Raw genomic sequence first — 7,990 nt, 5'->3', positions numbered from 1 at the left:
GATTGATGCAGAAAAGGCATTTGACAAAATCCAACATCCATTCCTGATAAAAACACTCAACAAAGTAGGAATTGAAGGGAAGTTCCTCAACATAATTAAGAGCATATATACAAAACCAACAGCCTACATTACTCTCAATGGAGAGAAACTGAAAGCCTTCCCTCTGTATACAGGAACCAGACAAGGATGACTTTTGTAACCACTTCTATTCAATATTGTGCTTGAAGTCTTATCAAGAGCTATAGGGAAAGATAGGGAAATTAAAGGCATCCAAATTGGCAAAGAGGAAGAAAAACTCTCCCTATTTGTAGACATTATGATTCTGTACATAGAAAACCCCAAAGACTCAGTAAAAAAGCTACTAGACTTCATTGGAAGATTCAGCAAAGTGGCAGGATACAAGGTAAAAATACAAAAATCAGTTGGATTCCGCTATACCAAAAATGACAGTGTTGAAAAGTACATTAGGAAGCAATACCATTTACAATAGCCACCCAAAGGAAGAAATATATAGGAATAAAAGTAACCAGAGAAACAAAAGACTTATGCAAAGAAAACTACAAAACACTACCAAGCTAATTGCAATAAAAACGAAGAGGCGTGGCAGTACAAATCTCAGATAAAATAAACTTTAAGGCAAAACCCAGCATGATAGAAAAAGATGGACATTATCTCATGATTGAAGGAAGAATTGAACAAGATGATATAACCATAATAAATAGCTATGTTCCCAATGAAAGAGCTCTGAAATATAAAAACAAACTCTAATAGATTTGAAGAAAGAAATAGACGAATCTACAATAATCATGGGTGGTTTAAATACACCACTTTCAAAAATGGGTAGAACATCCAGAATGAACCTTGACAAAGACAGAGAGGAACTAAACAACACAATCAGCCAAGTGGAACTCATAGATGTGAACAGAGCATTCAACCCAACAACAGAACAATACACATTTTTTTTCAGTGTATATGGAACATTATCCAGAATAGACCATGTGTTAGACCACAAGACAAACCTCTATAAATTTACAAATATCATAATACTATAAATCATCTTCTCAGACCACAATATTATCAAATTAGAAATCAATAATAGGAAGTTCAAGGAAATAAGTCAAATACATGGAAACTGAATAACACTGTGATGAAAAGTGCCTCTTTAGTAGAAAAAATAAAACATGAACTCACTAAGTTCCTAGAAACAAACGAGATTGAAAACACAGCATTCCAAAATCTTTGGGACATGGAGAAAGCAGTGCTGATAGGAAACTGTATTGCAATAAATGCATACATCCAAAAAGAATAAAGAACCCAAATTAACACATCATCTACAACAAGTAGAAAAAGACCAAGAGAGAGAACCTACAGCTATCAAAAGATAAGAAATAATAAAGATTAGAGCAGAAATAAATGAGATAGAAAACAGAAAAACTATAGAATGAATCAACAGGACAAGAAGCTGGTTCTATGAAACAAAATTATAAGACTATAGGCACCCCTAACAAAAGAAAAGAGGGAGAAGAAACAAATAACATGCATTAGAAACCACACGGGCAATGTCACAATGGAACCAAATGAAATCAAAAGGATAATAACAGAATACTATGGAAAGTTTTACTCCAACTAATTTGGAAACTTAAAAGATATGGATACATTTTTAGAAAAACATGACTATCTAAACATACAAAGAGTAAAGCAGAAAACCTGAACAGACCAATAAAAAAAGAAGAAATTGTTCAGGTCATCAAAAAACTCCCAAACAAAAGAAGTCCAGTCCCAGATGGCTTCACTGATGAGTTCTACCAAACATTCAGGGAAGAGCTGTCACCAACATTACTCAAATAATTCCAGAATATAAAGGAGGTTGGAAAACTTCCTAATTCATTTTATTAAACAAACATAACTGGCAGAGGCCGTGCGGAGGCCCCTAAACATGAAGGGCTCATTGTTAAGCAAGGCCACAGTAAGTCTCCCCTTGGAAGGCAAGGCCTCTAGGAGGGATCCCACATGGGGGCTCTGCAGTTTCTGTCTCTTTGTTTTAATCAGCTTATTTTTAATTTTCTTAATTTTATAATAAAAGTTTTCAGTAGAATCTTGGTAAGAATAATATTCAAGATTTGAAACTTGTTTTTAGGCACCTTCACACCATATTCAATCATGCGTAGTCCTAAAGAATGCTTTTCACACTAACAATAGGTTTCACCACTGGGAAAAATCAGCTAAAGTTTTCGCCAGTCCAAGTTTAAGATTACATTCAACATTCTGTGTAGTTTCTGTCAGGGACATCAAGACCTCTAGAAAATTAGCAAAAATGCAATTGAGGGCTAAGGGAATAATAACAGATCATAAGCAGAAATCTAACTATATGTTTTATGTAGAAAAGTTATAAGGAAGTTGCTCCGTTTCTTCTTAACTACAAAACTTTATGCTTCTTATTTTTCTTGTTTAATCAATCATAAGAAACAACTGTGTTGTCAGTTACCATAGTAAATAATGTCTAGGTACATGTTGTGATTAATGAATCTATAGAAAATAATAGGTGAAGGTAGAAATAGGAATTAAGATTTAGAATTATGTTTTAAGTTTAACTTGACATTTTAGAGCAATGAGGCTTGGTTACAGAAATCATATATTGTCTAACTATGTAAAGGGGAACAAGGAAAAATATTATATGCTCTATATTGAAATGATTAATATGTATGATTTGAAAAGAATGATTAATAGATTAATGGTATAGAGTAGTATAAAAGCTGTTTCAGAATCTGAAATAAGGAAGAGGAGAAATAAAATGTGAAGGGAGGAAGAGGAGAAATAAAATGTGAAAGGAGGAAGAGGAGGAATAAAATGTGAAGGTAGGAAGAGGAGAAATAAAATGTAAAGGGAAAAAGAGGAGAAATAAAAAGTGAGAGGAGAAGATTCACCATATAACAAGACCCATCGATTCTGTGAGCTTCATTTCTTCGCCGACGTCATGCCTCCCTCTAGGACCCCCAAATAAGAGTGTTGGGGCTGGCTCTTGACACATAACCCTCATCCCCAAACCAGGGAAGTATATCAAAAATAAATAAAATTATAGACCAATATTCCTCATGAACACAGATGCAAAACTTCTCAACAAAATCATAGCCAGAAAAATCCAGCAGCACATCAAAAAGATAATACATTATGATCAAGTGGGATTCATATCAGGGATGCATGGATGGTTCAACATTAGAAAAAAGATCAACATAATCCATCATACAAATAAGAAAAAAGAAAAGAACCACATGATCATATTGACTGATGCAGAAAAGGCATTGGACAAAATCCAACATCCGTTCCTGATAAACACCCTCAACATAAATAAGAGCATATACACAAAAGCAACAGCCTACATTATTCTCAATGTAGAGAAATTGAATGCCTCCCTCTGTGAACAGGAACAAGACAAGGATCCACTTTGTCACCACTCCTATTCAATATTGTGCTGAAAGTCTTAGCATGATCTATAAGGCAAGGCAGGGAATTTAAAGGCATCCAAATTGGCAGAGGAAGATATACTTTCTCTATTTGCAGATGATATGATCCTATACATAGCAAACCCCAAAGACTCAGTAAAAAAGCTACTAGACCTCTTTGGAAGATTCAGCAAAGTGACAAAATACATGATCAACATACAAAAATCAGTTTAATTCCTCTATACCAATAATGACAGCACTGAAAAATACATAAAGAAGGCAATACTATTTACAATAGCCGCCCAAAGGATGACACTTCTAGGAATAAATGTTTGATATATCATTTTAAATGATTTTTTCTCACTCTGTAGGCTCCATTTTCACTCTTTCGGTGAAAATTTTTGATGCACATATGTTTCTAATTTTTAGAATATCCCAATCATCTATTTTGTCTTTTGTTTGTGTAATTTTCACAATGTTTGGTATTCTGTGTGTGCCCTGGATTAGAACACTTAAATGTATTTCTATTTTTTCATTGAAAACCTTTATAATTTTGGAATTCACATTTATGTCTTTAATCCTTTCTGATATGGTTTTTGTATATGGTGTGAGAAAACAGTCTTGTTCGAATCTTTTGAATACCAATTTCCAGTTCTGCCAGCACCATCTGTTGAAGAGCTTCTCTTCTCCCCATTCAGTGTTGTTTGTCAAAGATCAGTTGGCTGTAGTTGTATTGATTGATTTCTGGATTCTCAATTCTGTTCCATTGGTCTAATGTATATATATATTTTTTCTACCGTACCAGGCTTTTTTGACCACTGTAACCATGTAGTAGAGGTTTCCAACCTTATTCTTCTTCTTAAGGAGTGATTTGCTTATCCTGGGTCTCTTTTCATTCCATATAAAGTTTATGATTGCTTTTTTTTTTTCCATCTCTGTAAAGAATTTGGAATGGGATTATGTTATATGTGGAGATTGCTTTGGGGAGTATTCACATTTTCACAAGGTTAAATCTTTCTATCCAGGAGCATAGTATATTTTTCCATTTTTATAAATCTCTTTCAGTTTCCTGTAGTAGAGTTTCGTAGTTTTCTTTGTATAGATATTTTGTTTCTCTATTATTTTATTTCCTAAACATTTCATCCTTTGGGCAGCTATTGTAGATGGCGTTGCTTTCATAATTTCCTTTTCAGTGCTGTCACTGCTAGTATAGAGGAGTACACCTGGTTTTTGTACGTCCATCTTGTACTTTACCAGTTTGTTGAACCTTTCCATGAGTTCCAGTAGATTTTTTGCTGAGTCTTTGGGATTTTCTATTTATAGGATCATATTATCTGCAAATAGAGTGTTCCTTCCTCTTTGCCAATGTGGATGACTTTAATTTCCCTGTCTTGCCTTATAGTTATAGCTAAATTTTCCAACACAGTATTGAATAGGAATGATGATAAAGGGCTTCCATGTCTGCTTCCTGTTTGAAAAAGAAAGGCTTTCAGTTTCTTTCCATTGAGAGTGCTGTTAGCTGTTGGCTTTATATATATGCTCTCAATTATGTTGAGGAATTTGCCTTCAATTCCTGCTTTGTTGAATGCCTTTTCTGCATCAATCATTATGATCATGGAGTACTTTTCTTTTATCTTATTTATATGGTGTATTACAAAGATTGTGTTTCTGATGTTGAACCATCCTGCATCCCTGATATTAATCCCACTTGGTCATGATGTATTATTATTATTTTTTTTTTTTGATGTGTTGTTGAATTCTGTTGGCTAAAATTTTGTTGAGAATATTTGCATCTAGGTTAATGAGAGATATTGGTCTATAATTTTCTTTCTTAGTGATTTCATTACCTGGCTTAGGTATGAGGGTTATGGTAGCTTCATGAAATGTAATAAGTTTTACATCCATTTCTATTTTCTGGAATAATTTGAGTAGAATTAGTAACAGTTCTTCCCTGAATGTTTTGTAAACTTACCAGTGAATCCATCTGGACCTGGATTTTTTTTGGTTTGAAGTTTTTGATGACCAGGTTAATTTCTTTCTTAGTTTTAAGTATGTTCAAATTTTTTATTTCACTCTACATAAGTTTAGGTAGGTTGTGTTTTACTAAAAAATTATCCATCTCCTCAAGATTTAAAAATTTGTTGGAATACAACTCTTCATAATATTCTGTTATCGTTTTTATTTCTATTGGTTCTGTTGTGACATCATCCATGTGGTTTCTTATGTATGTTATTTGTGTTTCCTCCCTCTTTTCTTTTGTTAGCCTTCATAATATTTTGAAGATTTTATTAATTCTTTCAAAGAACCAGCTTCTTGTTCTGTTGATTATTTCTCTATATATATTTTTGTATTTTCTCTCATGTTTATTTCTGCTCTAATCTTAATCATTTCTGTTCTTCTGTTGACTGTATGTTTTTCCTTTTCTGGTCTGTTTCCAGTCATTGGAGAAGTTGTGTTAATGTGCTGAGTTTGGTTCTTTCATCTTTTTGAATGTGTGCATTTATTGCAACAAATTATCCTCTCAGCACTGCTTTTTACATGTCCCTCAGATTTTGGTATGTTGTGTTTTCAATCTTCTTTTTTTCCAGGAACTTTGTGAATTCACTTTTTATTTCTTGAGCTACCCAGTAACAATTAGGGAAGGAGTCATTCAATTGCCTTGTATTTGAATTTATTACCTTGGTCTTCCTATTTTTGATTTGTAATTTTATAGAATTGTGGTCTGAGAAGATGTTTTGTAATATATTTTTTTTTATTCTTACACTTTTATTTATTAAATAAATGTTTTATTGGGAATTGTGTGATTGTCTACATGGCAGAACAGTTTTACATTCATTCTATCATCTATTGCTGCATTGGCATAGTTACAATACCGTCCATGCATCTTCACCCAACCAAAGGGTGTACCCTGTAAGTCTCTACCACCAGCCCCCACCACAGTTTTCAGCCCCTTTCCCTCTCCGGATCCCAAGTCCCCAGCCACTCCATCTCTTGATGTCGTCTTCTCTGCCTCCATCTTAGGCCTCACTGCTTCTCTGGGCAGGATCTCGCTCTCCGCTTTTCTCCATTGATGGTCCTAGGATCCTCCGCTCCTAGACTGAAAAGTTAATCACTCCCTCCTTGCTATACAATGTCCACCTTTAGATTTCCAACCCTCACAATCAGTCCTGATAACAATTATTCACTATTACATCACAAGAGACCCATCTATATTTCGTTTCATCAGCCCTTCCTGGACAGGCTGGATACTATTCACTGGAGACTCTACCTTCCTCCACGCCCTTTGGATCTAGGATCCCTCTTGAAAGCTTGTAAGCCAATCAATTCTTACCTTTGTATCCCTCCCCCAATTTTGGGTAGCCAATGTCCAAGTTGCCCATCACTGTTTACCCTTTGTGTGGAGGGGGTGGGAATAGTTCTTGCAGCAGGGATTTGTTTCCTCTTTTGAGCTACTGTGTTTATAGGTGTAGGTCATGTTTATCGAATTGTATCAGATGACGCTTTTTTCTTCTTCTTTCTTCTTCAGGTTGAGCTCTCTTTATCCAGTCATTGAAGCCAGTTCAAGTGGGTATCATCTGCAAGTTTGGGTGTGCTTGTGTCTCTCTGCCATCTTTTTATTGGCTGGCCGCCCCACTCTTCATTCTAGTCCTCTGTGGCTGTGTCAATGACTCTGAGCCCATGAGTCTCCAGGTCTTGCCTCGCTGCTGGCCAACCAGGTCCCCACCTGGGTTCACAGTAGTTTGCTGAACGATGTAGGGCTTAGCTCGCCACTTCATTGATGTTCTTCGGTCACTTCCCCTTCTAGGTGACGTGCGTGGTTGCCAATCAAGGCGTATATTTCCCTTGCGTCTTAGTCTTGGAAGAGAATTTGCACTGAGAGGACCCAACAACTTGCCTTGATGTCTCCTGGGCAAGCAGCCTGCATGTTCTTGTGGTAACAGTCGGACAGTCCTTATTGTTTTGCATTTTTCCTGTAGGTCCTTCTTTCAGGAAGTATCTTCTGGTTTTCTAGCTGTTCCCGGCTGGTCTACTTGTCCTTTCAAGTGGAGAATTTCCCATCTCTAAAGGTCTGTATGTGGTGTGGGCTTCCACCTATACTCCCATGTAATGCAGAGGCTCCGCAGGAAACCTCCTTCACTGGACACATTGTAGCTCCATTTTAGGTATTCCAATCAGTTATAGGCAGAAGATGGGCTTACAAGCTTTCCATGTTGATATTTCTGGTTATTCCTTTCTCTCCCCCTCCAGTGTCTGTTTTATAATATATTGCAAGGAAAAGCATAATTCAAAAGGCAGCCAAGCATTTTAACATTGTTGTTGTTGTCAGGTTCCATAGAGTCGGAACTAACTCACAACCACCCTATGCACAGTAGAATGAAACAATAATCGATCTTGGGCCAACCTCACTACCGCTGCCATACTTGAGTCTATCAATGATGCCACCTGGCTGATCCATCTTGTTAGGGGTCTTCCTCTTTTTCTCTGACCCTCCACCTTACCCAGCATGACATCCTTCTCCAGCGACTGTTTCCTCCAGACAATATGTCCAA

The sequence above is a fragment of the Chrysochloris asiatica genome, unplaced genomic scaffold (genome assembly GCF_000296735.1).
Source record: "Chrysochloris asiatica unplaced genomic scaffold, ChrAsi1.0 scaffold00180, whole genome shotgun sequence".
NCBI classification, from domain to species: domain Eukaryota; kingdom Metazoa; phylum Chordata; class Mammalia; order Afrosoricida; family Chrysochloridae; genus Chrysochloris; species Chrysochloris asiatica.
The sequence above is the reverse complement of the archived record's forward strand: the minus strand, read 5'-3'. Positions refer to the sequence as shown.